Source organism: Canis lupus, chromosome 13 (assembly GCF_003254725.2).
Source record: "Canis lupus dingo isolate Sandy chromosome 13, ASM325472v2, whole genome shotgun sequence".
Classification (NCBI taxonomy): domain Eukaryota; kingdom Metazoa; phylum Chordata; class Mammalia; order Carnivora; family Canidae; genus Canis; species Canis lupus.
This window is the reverse complement of record NC_064255.1, coordinates 26,949,470-26,966,479: the sequence shown is the minus strand read 5'-3', so window position 1 is coordinate 26,966,479 and position 17,010 is coordinate 26,949,470. Positions and strand designations below refer to the sequence as shown.

At 42.5% G+C, this 17,010-nt stretch overlaps 1 long non-coding RNA gene and 1 pseudogene across 1 annotated transcript; both read right to left on the bottom strand.

The window, feature by feature from the left end:
• Positions 1–1,502: 1,502 nt before the first annotated feature.
• On the bottom strand, positions 1,503–6,756 carry LOC112662418 (uncharacterized). The gene is made up of 2 exons (XR_003138509.2): positions 6,573–6,756; positions 1,503–1,609 (listed from the first exon to the last, which is right to left on the bottom strand). It is a non-coding gene; the product is annotated as an uncharacterized LOC112662418 (long non-coding RNA).
• Positions 6,757–7,482: 726 nt separating this feature from the next.
• Positions 7,483–8,433, bottom strand: LOC112662045 (3-hydroxyacyl-CoA dehydrogenase type-2-like; annotated as a pseudogene).
• Positions 8,434–17,010: the final 8,577 nt, after the last annotated feature.

Sequence of the window (17,010 nt, the reverse complement as noted above, 5' to 3'; positions counted from 1 at the left end):
AGCACCAGTGTCACAGACATTGTGGGGCAGAAGGCTAAGCTTGCCTCTTTGTTCCAAGGTATGAATGTCATAGTCCGATCACCTCCTTGCTCTGAGCCCAGTCAGTCTCCTTCTGTAGGGCTTCTGTGCTCCCCATCTAGCTGGTTGGTTCTGAGGATTAGCGGAGGTAAAATGGAAATCTGTGGCATTTGGTTGAGTGTTTAAGGGATCCTTGCTCTGGAACTTACTATCTGTGGCGTCATCCAACATGTGAACTCTCTGGACCCTACTTGCTCATTTCTCTGACCCCTCAGAGATGTATGTCAGCATACTGTTAACACCTAATAACAACTTCTTGCTCTTCATGCAGTCTGACTGACTTTTCATGCCTATTTTATGAAATAGGTACTACTATGATATCCACTTGGCAGATGAGACTACCAAAAATGGACAAATTTAAGGAACTTGCCAACGCTCTTATTATGTACAGGAGCCAGGACTTGAATGCAAGCAGGCATTCCTTTACCTGCCCTGCCATCCCCAATGTCTTTGAAACCAGGCAACTCCAGGTTTGAATCCAAGCTCTGCCACATTCCGGATTCCTGTCAGAATAAGTCATGTAACCTCTCTGAGCCTTAGTTTGCACATTTGTCAAGTCGTGGTCACGGGGAGGACTGACAGAGATGGTCTATGCAAATGCCAGAGCTCAGAGTCCAGTACTGTGTTACCAGTACATAATCAGCTGGTAACAAATGTTAATTCCCTTCCAGTGGGAATGTTGGTGAGATAAATTGCTCTCTGAAGGCTGATGCAAGGAGAAGTGCCTACCTCAGTCCACCAAATGAGACTTCAAGGAATTAGGTTGGGCAGCTTCAATTGATCATCTTGTAATTTCCACAACTGGATGCAGATAAGCCACACACATCATGGACTAATTACATTTGTCACTCCACTGAGCCTGAGGAATACATTGTGGTATCTTTGCTATTAAAATGGGGTTCATTTAATTAAACCCAAGGAGCTCTGCAAACAGCCTATGGTATTTTAATTCCAGCAGACTGTATTTAATCAGAACAACTGCCTATGCACCTACTGATTGTGTTTCTTTTGGATCAAATTCTAAGCTTAATGTGCCATAGGATTGCACTATTGACTGAAGTTGATGCGAGACTAGTCAGGGAGATTACAGTAGTTGGCCGGGAGCTGAGTGGTTACTGTTTTCACGGCTAGTTATCTCAGCATTTATTCTTGTTATTAAAAAAAAAAAGGCCTTAATAGGTAGGAGAAGATTATTTTGTCTTTCCCCCATTGACTTGGCATGCATGCATTTCTTTATTCATTTGACCTTCACGTATTGGGGCTTATGGGTAGCCAGGCACCACACTAGGTACTATGGGATAGCGTGATAATAATGCTTAAGAGCTGGTTCTTGAGGTTTGAGGGGGAAAAAGATCCCACAATATTGGAACTTAGAATAATGCAAAGAGTCACAGTGTTACCAGAAACCTGAAATTACTCTTCCATTTTCCAGCTATGTGCCTTTGGGCAGGTCACAACTTTATTGAGCTCCAGATGCCTCGATTGTAGGATTGGGGTGACAGTGCCCACTTCCTTGTGTTGTGGTAACGATCTGAGGAGAGAGAGAGTACATAAAATGCAAATGTTAATATTGCAATTTATATGCCTGTGGCTATAGTATCAGTATTAACTAGATGATGCTGGACAAGTTAATCAACCCTAGAGGAAGATACCGCATCTGTTTACTTTTACCATGTGCCGAGTGCTGTCCTAAACATTGCATAAGTTATCTGACTTAGTTTCCATAGTAACAATATGAAATAATTTTGGTTTTAAGCCTATTTTTCAGATGCAAAAACTGAGGCAAGAGGCAGAGTGACTTTCCTAATGTAACACTGTTAGTGGCGAAACTGAGATTTGAACCCTGGTCCCTGGCTCCTGAGGGCTCAGCACTCACCACTCTGCTGTCCTCTTCCTGCTGTGCAGTGAGCGTGCAGTGCGTAGGGCCCCTTATGTTGGTCTGGTGTTTCAGATAAAACCCTTGTATCGTCTGACTCTTTAGGAAAGCCATGGCAGGTGTTACGATCTCCACCTGACAGGTATGGAAACTGGTTTTCAGGAAGTTAACTGATCTGCTCAAAGTCACAAAGATAATGTACCACAGAGTATGGCATTCATTTTATTTTTTATTTTAGCAAATCAAAATACTTTGTACATTATTTGATATATGGCAGTTTCACCTAACTTTAGTTGTGGTAGTCTTACTGTGTCATAAAGTAATTAAACCCTTTCTGACTCATATAATAATATTTTACTTTCTGAATACACCTTAAATTTTAAACTACTTCTCTGTTGTTGGACTTTTTCATCTTATTTGGGAAAAAGGTATTACTCTTGCTCCCACTAACATCCTTTTACATAAACCTAGATCTTTGTCTGGATTAATGATTGCTTCCTTAGCAATTAGTCCAGGATTAATTCTTAGGAGTGGAGTAACTGAGTCAAGTTGTGAACTTTTCACCTATTACTGTTCTCCAAGACCCAGTAACTACTTAATGCATACTTGTTGAATGAACGAGAAAGGTATTTACCCCAGCAGTGTGTGTAACCCTTCCATATCAGTCTGGGTTTGGTCAAGAAAATTAAACTACTTACTACAAATTTCCTAGGGAAGAGAGCTTCGAGGAATTAGGCTTACAGGAGTGTGGGAAGGGTGTACCGGAAGTTGGGAAGATCTATTGCTAATGACTTCAGCCCAGGGAGGGTAGAGAGGTCAAAGCTCATGGAGATGTTGGAGAGTCTACTACCACCTGTCACCATGATTGCAGAGTGGGAGCTTATGGGCAGGTCCAAAAAGTCACTGCCTCTGGCCCCTAGGGTTCCCTGGCTTCTGCTTCACTTCTGGCTTCTGCATATTTCCATGAGTTCTTCCCTTTGGGAGACTCTAACTCTGAACCGCCTAGGAAGGAGATTTTAGGAAATGCAGGTCATGCCTTAGAAGGGAGTGGTGGTGGTGCTGACTGCTGACAGTCCATGATGCCTCCTTTTTATAGACTCAGCAGAACTTGATGGAACCTTTTGTTGTTCTTGGCAAATAGGAAAGAGAAGAAGTGATGTTATATTTTAATTTGCATTTTAAGAAATGAGCATGACTCATTGTTTTCAAATAATTATTAGTCACTTATTTATTCAACAATGTTTCTGAATACAAGTTTTTTGGGAAAACTTGATGAATAAGGTGGGCAGTTTCTGCTCTCATGAAACTTACATTCCAGGGCAGAGAAATGAGAAAAAGGAACAACTAAAGGAACGAGGTAATTTTAGAGAGTAATAGACAATAAAAGGAAAAAGTGTGGAGGGGTTTGAAACGGGCAGAAGAGATTGCTGAATATCCTTTCTGTGAATCTGGGGTCTCTGGAGATTATTTGATACTACAGAGGTGGGGATGGAGTCTTTATCTACAACCAGGCCATTTTACAACTGTATAGACATAGAGGTTGTAGAAAACTGTTAGTAATGCAATTAATTCCTGTCCATAAAAATGCACACTGTGTCTGGTGGAATGCATTTGATTATCACCCTGTCAGTTTTATTTTTTTCTGGTTTAACATCAGCTTATAAGTTGATCTGAGCATTCCGTAGCTGAATATCAGTGTGTGGCACTTGGACTTCTCTGTTGAACTGGTTGTAACATTTCACTGGTTACCTCATGAGTTTTTGAGTTAAATAAAATCTCTGATACATGTTCATTTTATATGTATATGAGAATCATGATTATATGTTCTATTAAAATGTATAACAGTTTGGAACAATAAATGAACAAGATAATTTATTTAAAAAAAGATTTTATTTATGTATTTGAGAGAAGACAGAGATAGCAAGAGAGATAGTGAGAGAGAGCATAAGCAGGGAAGAGAGGGAGAAGCAGACTCCCCATTGAACAGGGAGCCGGTTGTGGGGCTTAATCCCAGGACCCTGGGATCATGACCTGAGCCCAAGGCAGACACTTAACCAACTGAGCCACCCAGGGGCCCTGAACAAGATAATATCTGATGGTAATAAATATCAAGAAAATGAGACAGGCATTGTTCCAGATGGTGACTGTGGCGAACATGGGAAGAGGCTGATTTGGCTTGGGTAATCAGGAAAGGCTTGCTAAGGAGGTGGCATTTGAGCTGGGACTTGAGTATCCATTCAAGGAGATGTCAGGCAGGAGGGCAGAGTGTTCCAGGCAAAGGGAACAGTTTGTGTAAATGGCCTGAGACAGGGACAGGCTGTCATATTCGAGAAACCAATTTCAGTGAGTAAGGAGGTGAATGGCAGAAGGTGTGATCAAAGATGGTAGTGAGGGCCAGATTACATTGGGCCTTGTGGGCCATGATGAGGATTTAGAATTTTATTATAAGAGCCATGAGAAACTATTGTGTTTCTGCGTGGTGGTTGTATAAAATTAAGTGTCATCATTCAATTTTTATCAGAGAATAGATTTGTATATCTTCTTCTGTGAGTGTTCTGTACCTCCTCAAACTATTATTAAACTTGACATTTTAATTAGCTTATCAAGCCGTATTGTGAGTAAAAATACCTTATTTTGATTAATAATTGTAAACCAGTATCATCATGAAAGTAATACACAACCATTGGAGAAACATTTGCAAAATTAAAAATGCACCAGGAAGAAATAAAAATATTTAGCTTTTGGAAACGTGTGTGTGTGTGTGTGTGTGTGTGTGTGTGTGATGTAATATTTTAAATTTCTAGAGTATCTCAGTGTCTTGGCCACCTTGAACAGGCAGAGAAAACTTACAAGACATCTTCTAAGATCTACTACATTTAGTGATTTACAAAGTTTTTCTGTGGCATCTACTCATTGGGCAATAGCAGCTAATAGGTACTCCCTGGAAGCAGCAGGTGCCAGAGACACCTGAGGCTTTTGCCCCAAACCCAGTTCATTTCAGGTCACACATCTGCTCTTCCTTCCTCTGAGAGACACCCACTGGGAAGGCTCTTCCGGCCTGGCAGTCCCAGGGGCAGGTGGTAATCTCTAGCTTGCCCTCCCCCACACACCCCTGCCACCCCATCAAGGAATGCATCTGGGAAAAAAATAACTAGTGGAAAGTAAGCTTGAACAAAGAAAGCAAGAGGAAATTCAGTGGAGATGCCCAGAGGCCTGTATGATAGGAAGCAGGAAATAGGCATTCTTTTCCTGCTTTTTCTGTGAAATAAAGGTCTATTATTTACTTAAGGATTGCTATGTAAGTCCAAGATTGACATGAGGTCAGAGAAAGTCCTCTTTTTGGGTGGACACCACTCTCATGTTATAATGGATGAGAATGACCAATGGAAAATGGACTGACACTCTCACAGTGAGGTCTCTTGGGTCTACATTTCTATTAATGAATATGACATGGGAAACAGTTCCAGAGGATATCTCTCTGGATGATCTTTCTTTGTTAGAAGGAAGACTTTTTAGGTCAAGGGAAGACTTTAACGTTGAGGCAACTTGGGAATCATTGAAGTGTAATTGACAATGACCAGACCTTGTGGTTGAGACTAGAACACAATTATGAAGAGCTGTGACTTAACTACTATTCTAACATGGGGTTAAGACCCAGGAGTCAGGCAGACCTGAGTTAAAACCAGCTTTGCCATTTAGTGGTTGCATGATCTTGGGCAAGTTAATTAACTTATCTTTTGTGCTTAGCACAATAATAGAAGGGCACAGTCTGCATGTACCCCAGGGAAAAGGAATGAAATCCTCAGAAATAAGCAAGGTTCATGTAATCCCATCTAGGAGGGAGGAATCCAAAAGAGAGTAGGCAGGGACATTCCACAGGCTCCCGGGAGATGGGTTTTATTGTGGTGGGGGCAAAATGAGTTCTTTAGTTGGGACAAAATATTCAGAACTACAGATATCATTCATTGTTATGATTAACTCTGTATCAAGCTACTTTGTTTTGATTAATTCAGTATTCTAGGGTTTTCATACAGCTAAAAGTGAGTGGAGATTTGACTCAGGTAATCTGGCCGCTGGATCACCTTGCACAGGCTAAATAATTTGAAGAGTCTCAGTTTTCCTGTCTATAACTTGGAAATTATGTGTATTTTCCAAAGTTGCTGTGAGGATTAGATGGAACACAGTAGATGTTTCTTAAATTCAGCTGCTTTTCCTTATCAATGGATTGATTCATTCAATTAACAAATCTGTCTAATAGACACAGTACCATGTGCTTAGGGATACAGCAATGAACACGAGAGATACAGTCCCTGCTTTGGTTCTTTCATAAAACATATTCTACAGGAAGTTGAACTTTAAAAAGTTATTCAAATAAATATATTAACAGACAATTTTGTAAGAGCTATGAAAGGGAGAGGAACAGGTACATTGACAGATTCCATTTAGGTTGGTGCAGAGGTGGTCAGGTAAACCATTCTCTGAAAAATAGTAATGCTTTAAGCTGATGCTTGAATGGTAATGGAAATTAATTAGATAAAAAGTTTGGTGGGTGGTGGAGAGAGCATTTCAGGAATAGAAGACAGCATGTTCACAGATCCCAAAGTGGCAAAAGACTTACTGGCCAGAGTAGAAGTGAGCCAGGGAACAGCTGTCCCTATAGAATTAGAGGTTTAAATTCCATTATTCTCTCAATCTTGTGTGCCATAACATTCTCTTCCAAGGTGTTCAAGGCGTAGAATCACAAAGTATCCCACCAAAGATGTCTTTCTCTTCACTCATGCTTACTCCCTGAAAAATAGTGAATTGGCTTCTTGGGACTTGGAACTTGAGTTGCTAAGCTAGAGTGATTTTATGTTCTAGTTTGTCCAGGACAGTCAGTCCTGGTATCTGCACATTATCCCCAAGTAATAATTCACAGCATGTCCTTTCGTTCTAAAGTCTGTCCTGTTTTTGGTGATTAGTTATGTGGTCATCCGACCCTTAACACGTGGGATTTGGCCCCAGACTGGGAGAACTCATTCATTGTGTTTCTGGTTGTCAGCATGAATGGGGTGATGTTCCTTTTTGTGATCATTGTATTTAAAGCTTTGAGAATGATATCTGGTTGGGAACGGCCATTAAGTAAAGAGTGGCGAATATTATTGTTATGGTGGTTGTCATAATCTTCTGTAGGGATGATGATTTCTGCTGACAGAAGGGTCCCACAATATGGGAGATCCGCCAATTGACCAGAATGTTTAACTTTTCTGTAGGAGGAGAGGGAATAATATTTGGATGTCTACTCTAAGCCAGCCTCAGTGCTGGATACTCCTTAATACAGTTCTATCCAAAAATGTTTTTAGATCTGTGTTTCTTTTGTTTGTATGTTTATTTCTTTTTTTTGTGTGAGAAGTAGAGACTTTATTAGGTACAGAGTGTGACTGCTGGGCAGAGTCACGGAATGTCTACTGGACTTCCTCCCAAGCTGCAGTACAGTACTCCAGGGGAAGGAGGAGCAGAAGAACATTTGTTTTCTCTGCCCTCTCCCTTCAGGGCTGCATGCGGATGGCTCTATCCAGCTGGATGACCTCTCAATTGATGGCTTATACCAGATGAGCATACTCAGCAGGGTCACCCAGTCGTCTGGGGAAGGACACCTGGTTGGCCAGAAAGTTGCATACTTTTCTGGAAGGCTGGTCAGCAGTAGGGTGCCAAATAGGTCTGGAGCAGTGGCCATCACTTGGATGACCATGGGAGCTAGATGCTGAGTAATGGGCTGTGTCATGCCCACTGTGACACACTTGGAAGCAGAGTATGCAGCTTGTCCAGTGTGGCCCTCCAAGGCAGCCAGTGCTGGCAGTATTATTATTATTATTATTATTATTATTATTATTACTAATTTATTTATTCATGAGAGAAAGAGAGGCAGAGACACAGGCAGAGGGAGAAGCAGGCTCCATGCAAGGAGCCTGATGTGGGACTTGATCCCGGGTCTCCAGGATCATGCCCTGGGCTGAAGGTGGCGCTAAACCGCTGAGCCACCCAGGCTGCCCCAGTGCTGGCAGTATTAATGATGACCCAGCATTGGCCTCCCTGGTCTGGTTGATTCTGGCGCATCTCACCAACCACCAGGTGGAACATATTAAATGTGTCTATGAGATTACATTGAGAACTTGCTGAAAGTCTGACAAGGTAGGGGCCTGATTTTTCTTGAAGTTGTATGTCTAGATGGCCACTACACTGTCTGTCCAGTTGACTGCCAAATCCACCTGGCCAAACTTTTCTTTTATTAGAGTCAGGGCTGCTTGCACATTCTTCTCTGAGGTCATGTCTCCTGGGGCAAAGGGACAGCTCTTCCCTAACTTCTTGGCTTGGGCCTCCCCATCAGAGTTACGCAGGTCCAGAAGCACAGCAATGGCCCCTCACCCCACCAGTCGCTCTGCCATGACCAGACCTAGACTAGAGACTCCTCTGGTTATTAAAGTAACTAGGCCCTTCATGTCTCTGACATGCCACAGCCATCTTTGTGTCTCTAGACATGGTTTTTTTTTTTTTTTTTTCCCTCCTCTTGCTTATAATTCTGGCTCCAACCCTTATTGACTGGGTGTCTTAAGGAAGGTCTTGACCTAGGTGGACCTCAATTTTCTCTTTTGGAGGAGGTTTTTAAAAATGGGAGTTCAAATTCAATTGAGGTGATCAGAGAGTAAGCTCAGAATGGAACTATAAGGAAAGCTGTAATTGTATTGTTTCTTTTGTTGGCTGAAGAAAAGAGTGCTTAGAGAATAGGCTTTGAGATCATGCCACTGAGCCACCATTGCCACCTCCAGTGTGCTGCTTTGTCACCATGTGGAACGCACCCAACACCAGCTCTGTCTGTGAATCATAGCCAGGGGTAGGGGCTTGGCCGCAGAGCCTGATAGCACCACTGGACTCTGGTTTAGTATTGGGGATTCAGAAGCTGGGCAAGAGTGAGAAGTGGTTTTTCTGCTGGCTGCCCTGCTTTTGCTTTGTCTTCTCTTTCTAGCACATGACAGGATCTGGCAAAGGTAGTGGTCAGGGGAGCAGGAGGGGGGAAGTAACCTTTTCTCTCATTGGGGGAGAGTTGTTCCATTGAAACGTGAAGTTCAACTTCACACGACTGGGCCCTTAGCTGGCTGGCAAAGGGCAGCATGTTAGCAAACAAAAGTGTTCTTATGTTTTTGTCAATGAAAACTCAGTAAACCGCAGGAAGAGATGATAGAGCCTTTCCCACTTCATCCACATGAATGATAATGAACTCCATTGTAGAGCCAGCCTTGGGGCATTATCCGATGCTGCTATTTCTGCTGGCGAGAATTTGCACATTGCCCACATGACTTGGGGTCGTGTAGTCTCTTTCCCACTGGGTGACTCTGACAGCTTTGCGTTCTGCAGATTCTGAGCTCTGGCCTGGATATCTAGCCGCTCAAAGTGAGCATGGCCATGGGGTTCCCAAACCTTCTGACATGGGCAGGAGTTCCAGGGGGGCATTTAGATTACAATGGGCTTTTCTTATGGTTTTAAAATATACGGTGGCTTTTTGGCAAATGAAATTCACACACACACACACACACACACACACACACACACACATGCACGCATACCCCCATTCCTCAGTGATCAGAATTTATAGTAAAACAGAATTTGTAAAAATAATTCTGTAGGAAAGTCGTGGTATTTAAGTACATACCATGCTACAGACCCCATGCTAGATGCTTCCTAAACACTGTCTTGTTATCTCCTTACCAGATCTTCCAACGATCTCCGTGGGGACTTTATTTTAAAGTCGATGAGGCATTTTGCAGTAGTCTCAGACATAAGCCCTAGGATTTGGGGTTAGGTTCACAGAGGTTAAATTTTTTACCTAATGGGGGTTCCCGGGTGGCTCAGCGGTTTAGCACCGGCCTTCGGCCCAGGGCATGATCCTGGAGTCCTGGGATCGAGTCCCACATCGGGTTCCTTGCATGGAGCCTGCTTCTCCCTCTGCCCCTCTCTCTCTATCTCTCATGAATAAATAAATACAAAATCTTAAAAAAAATTTTTTTTTTGGCCTAAGATGATCACAAATAGAAAGGGTGGGTCAGGAAACTGGCACCAATTGAATTAATCCGTTACATGCCAGGTTCAGTGCTAGGAATGTTGTAGACATTTCTTTACTGACTTCTCACAGTTACTTGATTGTTATCCTTGTAGATGAAAAAAAAATCAGAGTTCCATGAGACATTGTCTCAAGTCACAGCCAGGAGGGAAACATGGGTTTGTTTGTTTGTTTGTTTGTTTTGTCTTTGCATATCACACTGCCAAGTGATTGATTCCCCTTTGAGGAGCTAGAGGCCATTCACAAGTAAACAGGGTTATCTCAATGGTGTGATCAGAGGGGAGGCTGGCCAGGGCTGACTTAGCACAAGCTCTCTTACCTCTGTCAAAAACTGTGTTCAATCATTTCTTTGCTCCCTTAGCAAACTTTAAAGACCTACTGCGCAAAGCATCACGGGGGTTGGGGAGGGGGCACTGGTGTTCAAAACAATGATTCTAAAGCTTGTGTAACAAAAGATGTTGGGTGGTGTATATTCAGTATACCGAGGCAGTAAGCAAAGTAGCGCAGTTTTGAGAGCATTTAAGAAATAAGAAATTATTGATTAATGGAAATACAATTGACAATATCCTCCATACTCTTCAAGCATTTCGGCAATTTGTATATAAATTGATGTCCTTGGAAAATGTTCTTTTCTTTTCGATGACAGTTCAGTTTCCAAATATAAGGCATAGAACTTAAAAGGGAAAGTACCATCTATTAAATGTTAACTTGGAGTTAGGACCAAGATTTATATGTCAGCTCTAAGTTTTATAATAATCATGAATATAGTATTATTTTCCACATTTTCTAAGACAGGAACCTGAAACAGAGAGATTAAGCAACTTGAAATATCAAATCTTCAGCCAATAATAGATGGAGCCAGGACTGTAAATTCAGTTCTGTTTCAGAGTTCCTGTGCTTTACTCCTCCCGTGGCCTGCTGACTTGTGCACCCATGAAACTTACTCCTCGGCTCAAATTTTGTAACTCCTCACTGGGTTTTATTTTAAAACCGACGAGGCATTTTGCAGTAGTCTCAAACATAAACCCTAGCATTTGGTGGAATCTAGTTATTCACCTAGAGCCTACTGACCCTTATTTTATTTAAAACTTTATGTTGTGACTCCATTGAAGAATGCAACTGTATTCTTCGCGGTCTATGCTCATGCTTCCTCTGTAAGAGCCCAAAGTCCCTAACATATTGTAGATGCTCAGGAAGTGTCTGTTGAATGTAATGTGATTTTTGCTTAATTGCCTTGTTTTGTTTTTGTTTTTGTTTGTTTGGTTTGGCTAAAAGAAGACTAGAAACAGACCCCAAGAAGGGAGGAACATTAAAGACCACAAGATGTGGCCATTAACTGGAAGGAAACAGATACAGAAAACTATGAAAAGTAGATATAAGATTTCAAAAGCATTAGGGATGGGGCAAATAACCCCAGGCATGTCAAGAATCTTAGTCAAATTCTACCTTAAATTTTTCACAAGGAAGCACTCACAGGAAAGGTGACAGCTGTTTGTCACCCTGGGACAATTAGAGAAGATTGCTCACTGCAGGGTTGACTGTCCTTGGGCTCTGGCCCGCTTAACCCTGTCCAGCCTCCCCAAGTACCAAGGCGATCAAACTCTTGGCACAGCTGTTCTCTGTGCCTTAGCACACTGGTTGGGAGGTGCCATCTTAGTGCCACAAAGCTCTACAATAAATAAAGGGGGATGTCTTTGCTTCTGGAACTTAGTGCCCAGTGCTCAGTCAGCCCTCAGCAATGTTTGTTGAATTGAATGGAATGCTGACTTTGCATTTTCCAGGAAAGATAATATTTAGCCTCCTTTGCTCTAGAAGATAGGACAATGTGTATAATGCATGTTAGACATGGTTTGAAATGAAAACTAAAAAACCAGTATGGTGAATTTATGAAGTTTCTGAACTGGTCAGTGGCAGAGATTGGAACAGGTTCTTCTGGTGGTTCTTCTTCTCCCTCCTCTTCTCCCTCTTCCTCTCCCTCCTCTTCTCCCTCCTCCTCTCCCTCTTCTTCTCCCTCCTCTTCTCTCTCTTCTTTTCCCTCCTTTTGTCTCTCTTCTTCTCCCTTCTCTTTTCTGTCGTCTCCTTCCTCCCCTTCTCCCTCCTCTTCTTCCTCTTCCTCCCCCTCCTCCTCCTCTGTTAAATGGTTACACTCTAGTCCTGCTTGGGAAGTTTGCATTGAGTGACCAAAGCTGCCAGATGTTTCCAGTCGATAGACCACTGTGAACAGTATGCAATGCAGACACCCGGGGTTTATTTCTGTGTGCTAAAAGGTGGAGCGAAGGGAGCTAATGTGTAGTGCATGATGCATGGTCTGGATGTTATTTTAGATTGGTGATGATACTGTGCTGTTTTGTGATTATTTGTGTTCTTTTTTAATCTAAAACTTTCAAATAGATATTTCCAGTGTCAAAATTAGAGGAGACCTGTGTGCTTGTCGTCTGTGTGGTTTCTTTGCTGGGGAGTAACTTGGAAACCATTGCAAGCTGATGAAAGCAGCCGTTATGATTTGACTAGCCTGGCATGAATTTTTCCCAAAGATATGCAACACCAATCATCCGAAGACTACTCACTTACCAGAAAAAAAAAAAGAAAGAAAAAAAGAAAAAAAAAAGAATTATCTTGAAGGGAAGGGAAGAGCTGAAGCAAGCCTGCAAGGTTTTTTTATGTTCTAAATTTTTTTCTGCAAGAGCTACCTTCTTGAAAGTGATACAGAAGGGTTGAGGTTCTATTTTTTTCTATTTTTTTTTTTAAACCATGCTCTTGGGAAGTTGCAAAAGCTGAACAGAAAGTATGAAATCTGGAAGTTTATAAAAAGGCACAAAACCTCCCCAAAGTGGCCAAAAAAAAAAAAAAAAAATAAGACCAATACTGGAGAAACAGAGGACATATTGCTGACTTTTAATGGTCCTCAATCCCATTTATTGCATTCGTTATCTTTTTTTTCCTTATTGACTTAAGAATTAAGAATGCCTACCCGTTATTGTCCTGGGAACTTTCTCATAAATTCTGTTTCCACATTATGGGAATGATTCTTGTAATTTATGATTGATAGCAAAGTTCCAGAAGTACCACCTTCAGCAGAGCAAGTCATATGGATGTCTCATCTGATGTACAGGAGACTCTGGCCGATGTGACCGAGCCGGGTTAGCGACAGGTCCGCTCTGAAGCGTGTGAAAGCAGTCATGCTTCATCCAGGTCTGGTGTGCCGAGCACAGGTGCCTGATGTCGTCTTACTCTCATTTTTGGAGCGGCCGTCTTTGGAGCGTCTGAGTGGACACAGCACTGGTTTAGATCTGGAGTCACTTGTTGACTGCCAGCTAACTGGCTGTGTGACCTGGGATCTCACTTCAGCTCTCTGAGCCTCAGAATTTCTCAACTGTAAAATGGGGATGCAGAGCCTTCAGCTACCCCACTGGGTCGTTGTGAAAATTAAATGAGGAACTAGAAGCCAAGTATTTGGCACAGAGTCAATACTGTTAACTATCCTTCTCCTACCATCTTTTGGTAGACCTGATGGGCTATGTGAGGTTGATAGTGTTTTAACCAAGACCATAGTGTGTGTGAGATGTGTGCATTGAACTCAATCCATGACTCAAGAGGTTGAGGGGATGTAAGGGGACTGACATTTGTTCATTATCTGCCGGTATTCAGGCTCTGCGCCAGATCACTTCACATATGTCTGATCCAGTTTGTGCAATACGGCTCTGGAATGGGAGTTAGCACACACATACTCATCCCCTTTTAAGGGTTGGGGAACTGAGGCCCAGGGACTTTCTTGCCTTCTTAGAGTCACATGGCTAAGTAACTGGCAGGCTTGGGAAAGGAATTCAGCTTTCCCTGGAGTTTATATGCCGCTGATGAAATTCATAACCTCAGACACATATTTTAGGAAGTTCTCTATAGATGGACCATGTCTAATTGCTTTCATTTTCAACAATGGTTGGATCGTAGATTTTCTGATTTGCTGATTAACTGTGACCCTACTTGGAACTTTCTTCTGCCTGAAGACAGCATTTGTCCTCTAGCCTTTCTGATGTCAAAAGCAGAAAGCTGCTTCTGGAGGCCTTTGCCCTGAGTGCGATAGGCAGAGACAAAGGGATCTGGAACAAGGCTTTCAGCCTTAAGCGTTCAGATTTGACCAACTTCTTTTTCACATTTTCCAAGCCTTACCTCACTTTCTCACACCTCTGCTTTTGTGTGAGCTGTGTGCTTGACTTTATAAAGTCTTACTCACACATCTAGACCCTGCTTGACTATTCCTTACTATGTCAAGGCTTTCTTTCCTTGCAGGTGGACTGAAGTACTTGTGTATTTTTCATGTCTTAGCAGTTATTACAATGCAGGCATTCAAGTGGTTTCCCATCTAGCCCCTGTAAGCTGGGAGTTTCTTGGGGATTTGGATTATGTCTTACTCCTCTTTGTGTCTACTGTCCACTGCATGGCATGCCCGTAATTGGTGTACCCACACTAGTAATCAGTGAGTCAAAAAAGACAAGACTTGGCCTCTGAATTCCTAGGACATACCTAGAGCAGTGTTCGTCTCTCAAGAGGCTGACCATTTAATGCTTAACTTTCAGGTCTTTGCCTGGTCTCTGCATCCTTCCTTTTACTCTTCTGCAGTCAGAGCGGCCTCAGAGTAGCTCTAATTGATGGCTACTTTGGTTCCAACTATACCTTGACTGTTTATTTCTATTCTCTTTCCAGGACTCCTGGGGATTCTGATTTAATTGGTTTGGGCACTTGCCTCACAGAGTGAATTGTTTAAATATAACCAGCAGAACACAAGACACCCAGGCTGCAGCTCTGAGATCCCAATATTTGAGGAAGAGATATGCATGCGTGCAAAAGAGAGAAACCATTCATGAATGCGGGGGTGGAAGAGGGCACAGCAGTTGAAAAGGATATGAAAGTCACTTCCCTTTCTCATGTGAATGGAAACACCCGCAGAAGTTATTGGAGCCACTCGTTTCTATGATCATTCATTCATCTGTTTGCTCATTCATTCGTTCTGTATAGCCTTGGTTGTGGCAGGAGCCCCTCAGTGGCCTCTCATGCTGTCTTCTGGCCCCTGTGGAGTCTGTCTTCTGCTGCATTGACCCTACTCCCCGCATTATGCACAGGGTAAAGGGTAAGCTCCCTAGCATGGCGTCCATGATAGCTGATCTCATCTGCCCACTCGTCCCCTCATCTCTTGTAACTCCATACTTGCACCTTTCTAAACTCCAACCATGTTGGACTCTTAGGGATACCATCAAAAAGCCAGTTTGTTTTGTCTCCATGTTTTTTTGTGTGCTGTTTCCTGTCTTCTGGGTTTTTTTCCTGTTCTCCTACTTAGCTGTCAAATGTCAGCTGAATCCTACGTCTACCATTTTCCCTGATAATGGCCAAGCTGAAGGAGGTGAGTTCTTTTTCCCACCACAGTGTTGTGGGCACACACTTGTCAGAGCTCTGGTTACACTGTGCTGAGTGTGTTGGCATGCATCTTTTTCTGTCACTGGTCTATGTACTTCTTGTAGTAAAAGCCCATGTAATATGCCCCATAAGAACAGTTCCTGACATATAGTTGGTGCAAAATAAGTGCACATCGAGTGAGCACATTAACTGTGTGCTGTGTACTAAGGAGTTTGAATGTTATTGTGAATCCAAAGAGAGTCATTAGTAAGGTTTCAGCAGAGCTAGTGGCAGGGTTGGGGTTGTGCTTGAGGTAGAATGGAGAACGAATGGGGCTGGGAAGTACTGAAGGAAAAGAAACCAGCCAAACTTCCCACCCTCATCTCTAGCCCCTGACACCATTTTATATTCCACCCATCCTGGGGAGCATTCTCCTCATGCACTTCTGCATTCCTTCAAGACAGGAGCTGACCCCGACCTTCTAACATTACACTTTGGTAGTATGTCTAATATTTATTAAGCATTTTCTTATGTAGTGCAAACTTTGGACTCTAAAAAATTAATCATCACAGTTGTCCATTGAGACATTCACTTTTATTGATATTTTTTGACAGCTGAAGCAGCTGAAGTTTGGAGAAGTTAAGTCACATGCCCAAATTACCCAGCTCAGGACAGTAGATGAGATGTGAATGGAAGTCTGACTCTGAGTCACAGTTCTTTCCTATGGCAATATCTGTATCACGTTTTTCTTTCTTTGCCTGCAGCTCATATTATGGTAGCATGCCTGACACAATCTGTTAGGTTTAATTCAGTTTTATACTTCCATCCTGTGTATTGGTTGGTGTGGGGACAGTTGGGATCTTTAGGATTATTTGTAATGTTGTCCTCCTTTTTTCCTCTGGGCAATGCTGCTGAACTCCCTTCTTCCTCTGTTTTGTTTCTTTCTCTTATGACCCTCATATTCCTTCATGCTATCTGGGTTTCAGTTGTATTGGGTCTTTTTCCTCTCTTCCTTTGAAATTTTGATTGGAAGATTTCATCAGTCTTCCCTGTTGCCCATGAAGCTCTTGTCCCTGGTGTTGATGAGATGGTGACCTCCACTTCCAGGGACCCACTGTTCTGACATGGTGACACGTCAAAGTCCAATTGTCAATATCATTTTGATGGCAGGTCCACACTTCCCAAGTACTCCTTTCCCTGCAAGGTCCTGGCCTTCGACTAAAAGAAGAGAGGAAAGTATCATGTGGGTCTGGGAGTGGACTTGATTGGACTTGCATTACAGTAGGCTATAGACTGGCCTGGACTCAAATTGTGCCTCTGTCACTTCCCTAACTTTTGGGAAATGAGACCACCAGTGTATGTTTCCTGGATGGTGGGGGGAGAATTCAGTGTGAGAACAGGCGCAAAAGCTCTTTGCTCAGTCTTGAAAGATAGTCCTGTGAAACACTGATGACTTCCTTTCTCTTCATCATAAAGTCACCTTTGAGGGTCCTTACAACTGGTCACTTTGTGTGAGTCAGTCCAGTTGGGTAGACGCTGGTGGGCTTGATGGCAAATCAGGCAAAACTTAATT